Here is a 14,253-nt window from a genome sequence, read left to right on the forward strand (position 1 = left end):
AAAAAAAAAAAAAAAATTGAAAAAAAAACAACTCTAGCTTTTATGGTGTAGAAAACACTGCGTATCGAATTTGCACTTACATTATGAGCTAGATTAAGTCATTTTAGGGCCATGTGGGATTGGGATAAGCTCCAGCAACACCATGAAACCCAAAAGAGATTATATAGGTTAAGACATTGGTGGATGAATGAACATGTTCTACTTTTTTCATTTCCCTGTAGTTTTTCTTCATGTAGGTCCTTCAACGACCACATTGATGGCAGATTGATCTAATTTTTACTTCAAATATATCATTTTCTGATAACTATCCAACAATAAAGGTGTTACTGGTGTATGTTTAATCTGTTTTTAATATTTTAGATCAGTTTGTTATTAGATATCTTATGATCTTCAAAGATAATAATATTACAAACAATTCAGTGATAATTATTTAAGTTTTCTTAAAACAATGGATGCAAAAGTCAAACTAGAAACAAAACGTCTATTTCCCAGCTTTCTATTAAATTAATAATCGATAATAATATTACAGGTAAGATTACAATATTTTGCATGTGTTGTAAAACTTAAGGAAACAGATTCCAGAAATTTTTAATATGATTGATGCACCAGATCCTTTTTGCTGATGATGTAAATGTTTATTACCAGTGTGTCAGTCCTCATCTTGCATAAAATTCACAAAAAAGACACAACAATATGTGTTTCTGAAATCCTTTTGATAGACAAATTCATTACACAGAAGCAACATTCACATCTCAATCTCAAAAACCCCCAACTTCCATCAGCAGACCTGCAACCTGACCAGTCCGCCACAATTAAAAAAGCAAAGAGAAATCGGTATAAACTCTCACCGCTAATGTTTTATAAGTAAAGGCCAAGCCGAGGCAGGAGGGCGGCTCAAATAGATTCTGCTGATGCGCATCTATGAGATCGAAGACATTTTCTTTAAAGTGCAAAAATTGAAGCGTTATGGATCCAACAGACTTTTATGAGTCAAGTTCCTCGGCCAAATCAAACGTTGAAACTTGTTCAGCCGTGAAATACGGCGGTGCGCTCCGAGAGAGAGTGCAGTCCAGAGTTCTGCTGCAGAGACGGGAAGCACGAGGCCGCATCCACCGCGCTCTGAGACTGAACACAGACAAGGCCTGATGCATTATTCATTACACTCGCTGGTAATTTGCTAAAAGATACCTCCACGACTTTAAGATCATTAACTGTTCCGCCTTACGATCTATTCAAAAATTAAAAGTGTTGAACCGCAAAAGGATGAGGAGGAATCAGTGCAGCCAAACCAGGTTATGGAAGCAAAATAGAAATCTAAAAACAATTAAGTGATGAAATTGACTCATATTTTTTATTGACATTAAAGTTTTAAGAAAATAAAGCTTCACTTTGTGTTTAATCAAAAATTAGCCTCAGTTTGATGATCTCTAATACCCATTTTGCCCGTCATCCATGATCAGACATGTTTGGTTTGATTAATTTAAACACAGACGTGTGTTTGGTATCAGACGAGTTAACAATGATGTCCCAGCAGTGAGCCAGAGGGATGATGGGAAACTTCCTGTTCCAGATGAAAGTCCCACTGACACCTCCACAGATCTGTTCGGTTCCACGCTGCGGATCGCCTTTAAATCTGCAAACTTTGATCCGCCTGGATCCGATTGGCGGCGTCTGCAGCCGCATTAAAATAAAATTAGATCCTATTCATGAAACACATCCAGCTTATTATGCAAAGAGCGGTTCAAATACTCTCTGAGGTAAAAGCGGCGATGAAAAGCAGCTGCCGGTTGACAAACGTGCAGCTCGAGTGTGAGACTGACAACTGTAAACCTGCTGTAGGTTTGCATTTACATATGATCTACCTGAGGCCTAATGAGAGCTTCAAACAATAAAGCGTGGCGTTCGTAATAGAAACAGAGAGAACATGTGCAGATGACAAGCTGCGATGCACATAGGGGACCTCTGAAGAAAGATGACTATTTTTGTTTGCCTCGCCTTATGCTAATCAGAAGAATTGTGACACAGTCAAACAATTTATAGGTTATTTTTAGGATTTAGGTTTTTATTTGGCCTTAACTTCCATTTGGTGGAACTAAAAGGCTCGTTTGGAGATCTCCTGAGGTCAAATAGGATCAAAATTGTGTTTTTAACATGTTCTTGTAGCATTTTTCTGTTGATTTAGAGCAAACGTGAAGAAAATGAAGCCTTTCTAAGTATTTCTTTATTGTTGTGAATCAGGAGCAGATGAAAAAACAGTTTGAAAAAAATTGCATTTGTGACGTAGAAAACACAGTGGGAGGGTCATAAGCTTCCTGCTCCGCCCCATTTGGATCTATCCACTTCTAGACAAATAGATCCATGTACGTCTTTGTTTTCCAATCTGGATCAAAATTGGACGTTTTCATTTACCTGGTAATGTTAGCTTGAATTTGTGAGGGGCTGTAAGCGAGCAGGAAGCATTAAAACAGAGCTCCCGTCATTGTGGGGCCAACATTTCTGCTGACATGGTGTGATAAAAATGAAAGTTTTTTTTTCTATTTTGGCCCAAAACTGAAGAATTGTCATTAAAAGACCACTGGGAACGATTTTAACATAGATACAAAGATGATCGGAGTGGGTCTTTATCACTCTGACACCATTTGAATCCACAAAAATTTGGAAATGTTCAATCTTAAACGATCAGAACCGGATTACAAGAACTATTCAAAACTGTAAAATGAAGACACTAAGTAGGGGTGGGATTATATAAATTAGCTTCTTACCACTCGTTTTCAAGCAATCAATCAAACTCTACTTGATTTCAGGAAATAATTACTATATTTAATTAATGTGAGTCTTTGTTTTTTTATATATGTTTTGTTTTCTAATGAATGCATTCATTATTTCTGTAATAAGTTTGAAAAATCTGTGTGATTTTTTTTTGTCTTGTATTGTCAACAATATATGGTTAAAATAAACCAGATCAATCAATCAATCAATCAATCAAAAATGTTTGCTAACTTCTTCTATCGATCTAGCTAAAAGAAAAAAGGAAAGTTTTAATAGAAATGATTCAAAGTACTGTATGAATCAAACCAAGCTTTTGTTTTCTACGGTGGCCCTTAAGTCCAAATCACATCAACAAATCACCAAACACAAAACATCTTAAGGATCAAAAAAACAAGTTCAAAAAGCAAAGCAAATGATAAAAAAACAATGCTGCATTTTAGAAATCAACACAAAGTTTCAAAAAGAACAAAATTCACTTTTATTTACAGAAATCAAATGAAATGTTAAGAAAAACCAAAAATGTAGGTATTATGAGACATTTCTGATTGTTAGTTTATAGTTGATTAAGCAATCACCAAACATTAGCAGTGGGTGTAGCCAGAAGATAAAATAATTTTCTCCTGTTGGTAAACACAATAAAAACTTCCTGTTAAAAAGGGAAACAATCATTCAATCAGCGATGTCCCATTATAACTACCTTTACTGGTTTCTTATTTTGTTTGATTTGATTTGATTTCTGGAAATCACTTTTCTTTTTCGAAACATTTTGTTTCATTTTTTAAGATTTTTGTTTTGTGTGGAATTGTATTTGTTTTTCTGGAATTTTGTTTTAATTTCTAAATTTTATGATTTGCTGATGTGATTGCTACTTAAGGGCCACCGTAGTTTTCACTTTAAAATGGGATTAAATCCATGAGATCAAGTTTCCAGAATCAGTGGTGAAAAATATCCAAATATCTGTTTTATAAGAAAGGACAGAGAGAAGAGGAAGCAGTTAAAGTGGGAAGAGCGACTGAAGCACCTTAAATGTAAAATGTAAGAATGTCAACGGGGGGGAGAAGTCACCAGGTGAGGAAGATGCCAATTATCTGGAGGAACTCTTGGCACTGAGCTCCCTGTTCCCATTAACGGACATAATATCGGCGCGTTGAGGAGGAGACGAAAGAGAGGGCGGCGGCGTGCGTCTGTGTGCATTCCTCACATGCAGCCGGGTGGTTAAAGAGCGGCTGGAGTCACGGGTAATGAGACAACAAGCGCGTGCGAGGGCTTCCATAACAAGCGGCGCGATCACAAAAGCCGGGCCGTCGCCGCTCCGCCACCCCGGACACAGCCGCCCCTTCCTCTCATTACTCCCTGCTCATAACCCTCTGTCGCCCCGAGGAGACGAGGTGAGGGGAGAGTAAAGGGGAGCAGATGGATGGAGTGCGGAGGTGCATTTTAAGTGAGAAAGAGGTTTATTTTAGGGCAGGCTGCTCGCTCCAAGCATCGATCAAGGTCTGAGGAAATCAGACGAGGCGGGTTTGCAGGAAGTCGAAAGTTCTCTAATGCACAGGAATATATATATATACTGCTTTGTCGGCAAAGAGCAGTAAACACTTTCAGTAATAGGAAGAGATTACAGACAGAGGTCAACTGTCAAAGATACTTCTCTCCTTTTTGGGAAAAATGTATCAAATATATGTATTTTCTTCATACTTCCTTCATAATTTGGAGTTAAAATTGTACAAAAAAGAAAAGTAGGAATTTTGCAGAAAAGTAAAAAGTTTTCACACTGTATTTTCCGCACTTTCAGTGCACCGGATTATAAAGTCCACCGTCAATAAATGATCTATTTCCTAACTTATATAAAACATGCTCTGAACTATGAGGTGCATTAAATGAGCCAAAAGAATCATAGAAAAGTCCGTCAGGCGTCAGTAACTGTAGAACTTGTTCGTAACACGCTACATATTAGCCAAAGTAGAATTGTTAGTCATGTTAGCGCATTACCGATATCTCTATCTTACAACCATGTTTACAACAAAAAAAGACTAATATGCCAACTCACAATTTTGTAGGAAATTTGCAAAAAATAATTAAATAAAAAATGGAGTCAGGCATGCTACACATTAGCCGCATTGGTGTATTCACAGACCTATGACTTTTAACCTTGTGTGCAACATGTAAAAAAACAGATTGATAAACCAAATGCAAAAGCAAATGTTACTGTGAATTTGCTAATTACCAATGTTGATAGTAATAAAAACACAATCCGCCAACACGGCACGTTAGCCATGCTAGCATAATTACAATATTTGTACCTTCCAACCTTGTTTGTAATGTAAAAAAACAGACTGATACCGCTAATACAAATGTTACTTTGAATACACCAACTCCCAATTTTGATAAAAAATAATAATTATAAACACAGTCCGACATGCTAAAAAATTAGCTGTGTTAGTGTATTTACAACACATGTAACTTCAAACCTTGTCTGCAACACATTCAATAAACAGATTGATTGGCCTAATGCTAAAACAAATTTTACGAAAATAAAAGGGTACACTAACTCCCAATTTTGTTAGTATCACAAAAAAACACAATCCACCAATGCTACACATTAGCCGCACTACCATAATTACTGTATCTGTACCTTTTAACCTTGTTTGGAACACGTTTAAACAACAAACTGATAGCGCTACAGAATCTGTTACTGTGACTATGCTAACACACAACCTCATTAGTAACGTGAAAAAGAAATACAGTCTGACACCTCGACACAGTAGCCATAATTAGCATATTTGCAATAATATCCAACCTTGTTAGCAACAAGTAACAAAAACAGACTGATATTGCTAAAATAAATGCTAATGTGACTATGCTAGCCAGGGGTGTGTATTTGAAAGAGTCTGCAATTACAATACTTATCGCGATACGCGTCTCATGACAATACATATCACGATATATCCCAGAACTATACCAGAACAATTTTTCACATTTTTCTAAAGAGTACGACATTGATAAAAACTTTTCATGAACATTAATACCACTTTCATGTCAATAAAATTGTAAAATTAATTTTATTTAATGATCGCAACGCTAAGCACTGCAAATACATTTTTTCATAAACAATTAATTAAATATCATCCTGTCAACATTTTAAATCGATAAAATAAATGAAATATCACGATATATAGCCAAATATTTTTTTTTCCCTACACCACAAATTGCAACCTCCAACCTTGTTAGTAACATGTAAAAACACACAGTCTCCACTACACAGTGTTAGCAGCATTATCATATTAACAATACCTGTAACTCTTAAAGAAACAACGCTAAAATAATATGTTACTGTGATTATGCTAACTCACAACCTTGTTAGTAACATGTAAAAAAACAGAATGATACCCAAAACAGACATTAATGTGACCGTGCTAACTCCAATCCCTGTTAGCAACACGTAAAACACTGTCTGACAATGCTACACATTAGCATGTTGCGTTAGTGTTATTCAATACAACACTTGTGTTTGCAACGTATAAGAGAGAAAAAACAAAACAGACTGATGTTTAGATAGAGTGCCGTGTATTTTCATCAATTTCACCTCGAGATCAGTAGGAACAACCAGAATGATTCCATATAAGGTGCTCCGTGTACTAAGGCGCACTGCTGTTTTTGAAAAAGAGTAAGCTTATAGTTCGGAAAACACGATAACCGTCTTCCTTTACATGCAAAAGCTGATTATAATGAAGCCTAAAACTGCCGAAATTAATGTTAATATTATGTCAAATTTGAAGTTGTAGAACTAAAAGGAAAGCAGAGGAACTTGAAGGTTTATTAAAAATCAACAGATGGGAGCTCTAAGAAAAGCATAATAAAGACCTGGCAGGCTGGATTTCATAACTGAGCGTTCCGTTCACGGTGAAGAAAATCCCTTTTTCTGACTTCCCGTTAATTCAAGGATTTTTGCTGAACGCCTGCTTGTCAACAATCAAGAGAAGACTCGGGGAGAGGAGCCTGAGAGGATTCTCCACCACTGGCATGCCTCAGAACAGAGAGCCCTCCCCCCCTGCTGTGCCGGTAAGCAGGGGAGATACGCAATCCAACTTCTAAGACACAGGGACATACAACACAGCCCTAATGATGGGAAAGAGGAGGATGAGAGCAAAACAAACGATCACAAGTGAGGTGAGGCCTTTGCCATGGGTCAGTAGGAGTGACGGCCACAGCATTTGGTGGACTTGTATGAGGACAAAGACCAAACTACTTTCATTTTCTGGTGTTTTTCAACAGAATTCTGAGCTGTCTCTGAATGAAGAGTTCAAAACACATTTAGGAAATGAAATGATTTTATTTTTTTCATGAAAGAAAATCCAAACACTGGTGTAAGAATTGAGGAGTATTCATCTCAACTATCAAACTAATCAAATTAAATCAATCTTTACTTTGATTATCCGATATATTGACCTGGGAAATTCATATTTTCTTGTAAATTTCAGACAAAAAATATATATTTTTGCTGAATTTTTGATAGCTAATGCCTTATTAATAAAAAAAAAATCACCTTTTCTTAACCGCTAAATGTGTAAAAGCTCTTTTTTATTGCAAAACAGACAGTAGTTTTAAAATGTAAAGTTGACAAAAAGTCAATATTTAATTAAAACATGTTGACTCAGAAACTGGATTGAGTTGTGAACTTGACTTGTGAATTCAGTGGTTGCGAGACTTAACTTGATCTCCAAATTTGTTGACTTTTTCCTTAACAGGGATCACTATTTAAAATAAATCAAAAATCAAGGTTTAAAAGTCCTTTAGAGCAAAACTTTATTGACCCAGGAGTGCATGATCATGTACTACATTTTGACATAAACGTCAAATGAAAGATGCATCAGGGAAATTACATAATTGGGTATTAGGTAGCTACAGCTACATCAGCTACAGCTACAACAAATAATCCTCCACTGCCATCTAGAGTTCAGAACTGTCATTACAAAGTGAGGAATACTAAAATATTAATGATTTATAATGAGGGAGCACTATGAGTTTAAAACTATGAGTTGAGTCTAGAAAAAAACTTACCAAAGTAGCAAAGTGGGTTTACACAAACTTCGTCAAAAAGTGTCCACACAGTCCAGCAGTTTTGTGTGCTGATGCCACAATAATTGTTCCAAAAACATTTTAGTCAAGTGCTTACCCAGCACAGGTTGCCTTACCAATTAGGTCAGACGTGTGGTCGATGTTTAAAAAAAACAAAAATACAGCGTTCCTTTGAGCTCATCAGAAAAGATTACTGCATTATAGATGATGCACTTCTGTGCAGTTTGGTTGAACTCCTAACCCCACTTATGGCCAAGAGCATTTTATAGTGACACTTAAATAACCAATGACTGTCAGTGAGTTGAATCTCACGAATCAATGAGTCAACTTCAGCAGATTCTCTCCTTTTTTTCAAGTTAAATGAATTATTGAATGAAGGGAGAGAACACAGCTGTTTGTTGGACTACACAAGCTTTTGCACTTTTAGCCATTAAGTATTTTGTTTGTATATTCTGGAGAATATATTCAGGAATAAAGTTGTTTTTGAAAGCAAACCTACCAAATTTTCTGCATTATAAGGCACACTTGAAAGCCTTAATCACAAAACTTTTGTTTTTTACCAACAAGGTTGGGAGTTGGCGTAGTCACAGTAACGTTTGTTTTAGCTTGATCAGTCTGTTTTCTTATGTGTTGCCAAAAAGAGTTACAGGTTTTGTGATTATGCTAACGCAGCTAAAGTGGCTAATGTGATAATGAAGTTTGACTGAATTACCCATTTCTGACTTTTGTCTTGCTTAATGCACCTTAAAGTAACATATATTCCATAAGTTAAAAAAATAGGCCATACATTAAGGTGCACCTTATGGTGTGTTAGCGTTAGTGTTATAGCGTAAAAAATACTGTAGTTTTATGGATCAATACACTATTATTTTCTCCTAACCCATAGTTAACTGAATCTGATGTGTTGTAGAAATGTAAAGAATTGCACGTATAAAAATAAAAAAGTCTCGGTATAAAGCTGCTATCTCCTAGATTAGCTTTTTTACATTTTGCTGACTAGCTAGCTTGCTAGCTAGCTACAGATAGAAGGGGCCACATAAAATACCAACCAGCTTTATTTTGTTCAAAAATGTGTTTTTAAACTGTTGTGCACTTTCAAAAATGTCTAAAAAATACTATATTTATTAAAACGACTTTGAATTTTCAAACAAATGTGAAGGTTACTGCATAAGCCAGCCACAGCTGTTCTCATTGAAATTGTTTTTCTGGACTAAAATTGTGACAAGTCAGCTTAATGTCAACTAAAACTAAAGTAAAAAAAGAGTAAGCGATGCATTTTTGTAAGTTTTTAGAGAATAAATGTGTAATGATTAGCTGATCATTACACAGAAAATAAACTTTATTGCAGAGTATCGAGATATTTATCGTAATAGGAGAGTTTATATCGTGATATTCAATTTTTTTATATCGCCCAGCACTACTACTCACTATATAGTGCGGTCGTCATTTCTAATGCGGTCCAAATCTGCAAATCCAAAATCAAGTGGACTAGAAATTTCCCACAAGTCTTTGCGAAAAACTAGCAGTCAACAATACACGCCACATTAGCGAATATAGACCACAATGCATTGCGGTTGAATACGTTTTGCGAAAAAAATGTGTTTAAATATAATTTTTTAATAAACTATCGACATTTTCATCATCAGATCACAGTGGTGTCACAAACAAACGTCGTAAAATGTTCATATTGATTCAGTTTTTATTTAGTGAAATCGATGACGTCATCTCTTAAATGAAAAAAAAGCATTAAGTATGGTGTCCTAATTGCTTTTAAAATTCAGGACACTAGATAGTTTTTTTAGTAGTTTGGGATTTAGGTGGTAATTTGGACATTATTTGAATAATTTTCTTTTTATTTTTTAGCTAGCTAGCTTACTAGCTAGCTAAAAAAGAAGCCGTCGTGTAAAACACTGACATGCTAGTTAGCTAAAAAGTTATTTTCATTTGAGTTCTGTCTTAGAGGTTTTTCATGCAAATGTTTTTAAAACATACACTATTTCTGTGTTTTTTTATTTTTCTAACCAAAAAAACAGGAGAACTCCAGCAGATTCGGGTTAAATGCGCTGCCTTTCCGTTAATGCTTGAAAACACCAAACCGAGGGAGTTCTTGAAGCGTGCGTGGAACGACAGCCGACCCACTGCAGGTATCAACCTGCCGGCGCTGCAACCTGCGAGCTTCTATGTTTAAACGCATGAATCTTTTACGGGGCCCGCTGGAACAGGGACTGCTGAGGTCACCACTCACTCAGGCAGCCAGACTCCGCATCAGACCGCTCGCACGCCTCCGGGGCTGAGAAACCCCCGGCGTCCGCTTCCATTTCATCCCTAAGGCCACTCGAGCATGACTGAGTGTTTCTCCAAAGAGACTTTCTTTAGCACACTTCCTCCAAATCACCTTAACAGAGAAAATTATCCATTTTTTTTGCCGTCCGATTGTTTTAGCCACATTGATTGGTGTGTTTTCGTGACGGTGGTTTGTGTGCGCTCAGCGCTTTGCTCTGCTGATTTGTGAAAATATTTTTCCCATTTAAAAAAAATATAAATCCTATTTTTTTAAATCATGTGGCCAGATGCCATCTTCTAGTTTACTTAGCAGTCCCAAAGGATGAATGCTGCCCCCTAAATTCACCCCCTGTGCTCCGGGAAGAGCGAGGCGGGATAATTGCAAGCTTAGGACCCGGACTGTTTTCTCGCTTTTCATTTCGAATTTCATGCATTTTATGCTCTTTCAAGGGCAGCATGCGAACCTGCCTCTGTCCTGTCTCTTCCTACTTTCATCTTCCCTGACTCCAACTGTTTCGTATTCCCCACCAGCGCCTCGGTGAAGGCGAGAACAAGACCGCAGGAGAGAGACAGGAGGCCAGACAGTCAGAGAAGAAAGAAATAAAAGGGAAATATAGATAGAGTCTAGGTTTCAGAAACCTTAAAAAAAGTGCTTCCTGGCTGCTTCAATCAACTGATTGTCTCTCTAGGATTTGTCTGTTAACAGCCAATATGGCTCTGCATGAATAAAGATGGGAGGCGTGACAGGCCGAAGCTGTCGGGGAACGAATTTAATGCATCCCAAGGGTTTTCCTCGGAGTCCCTCCGATGTTTTCTGTCCCTGAAAGGCTTGTGATCTTTGGAAAATAGTGGCAGAGAGTAAATTGGTGAGACCTCCCCCCCATAGTTAAAGATCACATGACTCCAGAGAATCAGGCCTCCACTAACTCCTCGTTTGAGCTGCCTCCACCCTGACGTGGAGACTGGGACGGCCAGTTGAGCACCACCACCTCCTGGGTTTGTCAGGGAACACCCCCCGCTCTCTCGGGGGACGCCTCCTGCAATATTAACGCCACTTTTCCTAAAAAGGGACTTGATTTGTGTTTTGGCGCCTCAAAAACAGATAATCCAACTGTACGAGCTCTGGTTTTCACTTCAACTGTGCGTTGGGGTCAAAAGTGACCCACTTTTCACACTTGGAAAACAGGTCAATTTTGACCCGAACACAAGATGAGGGTTCATCTCCAGATTGATCTCGTTCAGGGAAGCAGTTGTAAGAAATTAAGACAGATTATGAAGCAGATGATAGGCCGCCACAGAGTACACATCAGCTTGAGGTGTCATTTATTTATATATTTTTTAGCTTTAACCCTTGTGCTATCTTAAGGGGTCCAGATGACCCTACCCTTATATCAATGTTTTATCTCTCCCTTGATAAAGGTGGACAGGATTTTATGTCTTCCACAGACATCAGTGAAGATAAAAAAAAATCCTTAAAAAAAAAAAAGTTCTGCCTTCTGGGGACCCCACTTTTAATGTAAACATGCTTAGAATAGCACAAGGGTTCACCTGAAGTCAGGGTCTGTCAAGACCCTAACCATTGCGCTTGGCAGATTTAAGTTGACATAACCACAAGGGGGCGCCTTTAAAGACCCCCCCACTCAGGTCATAGGTTACGGAACATCTCAATTAACGAGAACAGGTTCTCCACACTCATCCATAACAGTCTGTCACGGTTAAAGGAGAGACTTTCCAAACTTTTAACGCCAACTTTTCAAACAAGAAGAAAACTTACATTTCTTGGGACGTCCCTCTTGGGTCGGCTATTCCTGCGAGCAACCCCCCCTACTTTTTTATTTATTTAATTTCTCTTTTTCTTTTTAAAGCCACCCAGACAAGCTCAAAGCAGCGGAATGAAGTGGCAAAGAAAGGAGAGCGAAGCTCTTTAAGATGCACTCCTTAACGGGAATGTGATGAGTACGCACGCCGGTCTCTGAGGAATCGCTGCGCGCACCATCCTCTCTCACTCCAGTTCCAATCAAGAGAGGTGGTGGGGGGTGGAAAGGAGGAGGGGTGGGGGGATTTCCTGCCACTTCAAAACAAATGACTGATCGTCGACCTGGGGGCTCGGTCAGCAGTGCGCCCGCGGGAGACGGAGGGATTTCTGGACAAGAGCCGCCGTGCCAAAGTGTCCATCATCCTCTCTGTCTGAGTGGCGTCCCATCACGGCGTCAATCTGCGCGTCGGAGTTCTCCTAAAGCCTAACTTTGACCCGCGCGTCCTCCTTTTTTTATGTTATAAGTCCTTCATTTCCTTGGACTCCGGCGCGCGCGGCTCTCCTCTTTCTCCTTCTCCTCCTCCTCTTCTTCTTCACTCTCCTCTTCTGTTTTTTGGTGGTAGCCACTCACTGGTGACACGATTGGCGCCAATTATCCGTCCGCATCGACGCATCCTCTCTCCTCCTGGACCCCCGTCTCCGTGGCACGGCGCGCAGCACCAACCGCGCAGATGACAGGGAAGATAATGCGCTCCGAGGCGCTATTAGATGACACGCACACACCCACACGGGCGCGCACACCTATGCTCACTCCCACTCTCCCTCTCTGTCTCTCTCTTTTCTTTCTTTTTTACCCTCCCCACCCCTGCAGCTCAAACACACCCACCCCGCGCGCAGCCTCCTCAGCATCCTCTGTCGGGACCCGCTGGAGAGTCCAGAGGGAGGAGTTGTTTTCTTTTTTCTCCATTTTTTTATTTTAAATAAATTGAACTTCCATAAACAATTATATATTAGTTTATTTCATTTGATGATGTATTTTGTAAAAATAAAACATATGTGATCGGGAAAAGGCGCCACAAGATGTGCCAACAGTGCCGCGCAAAAGTTCACTCCCATAATTGGGTAGAAAATAAATGCGCTCTGAAAATGTGTGTGTGCGTTTGCGCGTGTATGTGTGTGTTTAACAACCACCTTCTCACATGAGCCAACGTGTTTTCTCGAGTCAAACCGACGCGCGCTCTCTAAATCCTGCAGGAAGCGAAGAGTTTTTCCCCTTTTGTATATACTCACACCTGAGATCATGATCACAGAGGTGTAAAAAAAAGAAAAAGAGGACGTGTGTATGGGAAGCTGTGATCAGATGTGCGAGAATTTTTGCCATTTTTACGCATAAATTGTGAAAAAGGCGACCATTATTATTAATCAAATGTGTTCACTTTAGGAGAACTGATTTAAAATGATGTTTTTTGTTGCAAACCTCTTTTTGGTGCCTTTTTGCGCGCGAATTGAGTGCGTCTCCACGCGCGCGCGGAGCTGTGCAGTGCCAACGGAGAGCGCACGCGACTTCCAGGACAAACGACGGTGCGTAAAAATCACACCTGTTCACTAAACACACCTCTTACTTTTCCAATCTAATCACCACGCGCGCAATTTGCGCGCCCAATCGGCGCGCGTCGCGGGGAATCTTCAAAAGTTTACGCGCCGCGCCCTCCAGCTGTGGATGAATGAAATCTCAAGACCGTTTTTTGTCCACCCTCACCTTGAGTTTCAGTGCGTCACTCCGGGAGGGGGGAACGCTAGCCTGTTGCAGCCGAATCCATCCTCTTTGAAACGGGACATCCTAGCGCCCGAGCGCGGGGCGACCTCCTCGTCTCCGTCGCTCCCGGGGAATGGATGGAGGAGAGCTCCCGGTCACCGGCGCCACGTCACCTCATCCGGAACGCACGGGTGGAGATTTTTGCAGGTACCTAAAAAAACCCTCCCAGGAATGACGGGGGAGGGGGTAAATATGTTAAATGATTGGGAATCTGCGGAAAGACACGAGAGTGACCACAGGCGCGCTGCTCTGAGGCGCAATGAGGCGGAGAGGCTTCCACCATTGACTCTCAAGGAAAGTTTGATTTTTTTTTTTTTTTTTTGCTTCAACCTGCACCACCTGAAAGCAACTATGGCAAAACAAAACAGCTAAGTCTTTTCCTCCATAAATGTTGACTATAGAAGTAAAAAAGAAAAGATAATCATAATAAAATAAAAAGATATTTTGCTGTTAGAAGCATGAAAAAGATCACTTTACAAATACACATTAACACCAATTTAATGCAAACACTGTTGAAAACCGTTTTTCTTGAGATAATGTATTATTCCCTAAA

General features: G+C 39.3%; 1 protein-coding gene across 4 annotated transcripts in view; it reads right to left on the minus strand.

Annotated features, from left to right (window-relative positions):
* Positions 1–13,406, minus strand: part of ntng1a (netrin g1a) — a 156,233-nt gene extending 142,827 nt beyond the window's left edge. For 2 of the 4 annotated variants that reach the window (XM_036217412.1, XM_036217411.1), the window contains exon 1: positions 11,903–13,403. The gene's annotated coding sequence lies outside the window, so the exon portion shown is untranslated. Of the gene's footprint in view, positions 1–11,902 lie in introns of all 4 variants that reach the window. The other 2 variants (XM_036217410.1, XM_024280667.2) reach the window with 2 other exon arrangements.
* Between the last annotated feature and the right edge of the window lie 847 nt (positions 13,407–14,253).

This window comes from Oryzias melastigma, linkage group LG20, assembly GCF_002922805.2.
Source record: "Oryzias melastigma strain HK-1 linkage group LG20, ASM292280v2, whole genome shotgun sequence".
Lineage (NCBI taxonomy): Eukaryota > Metazoa > Chordata > Actinopteri > Beloniformes > Adrianichthyidae > Oryzias > Oryzias melastigma.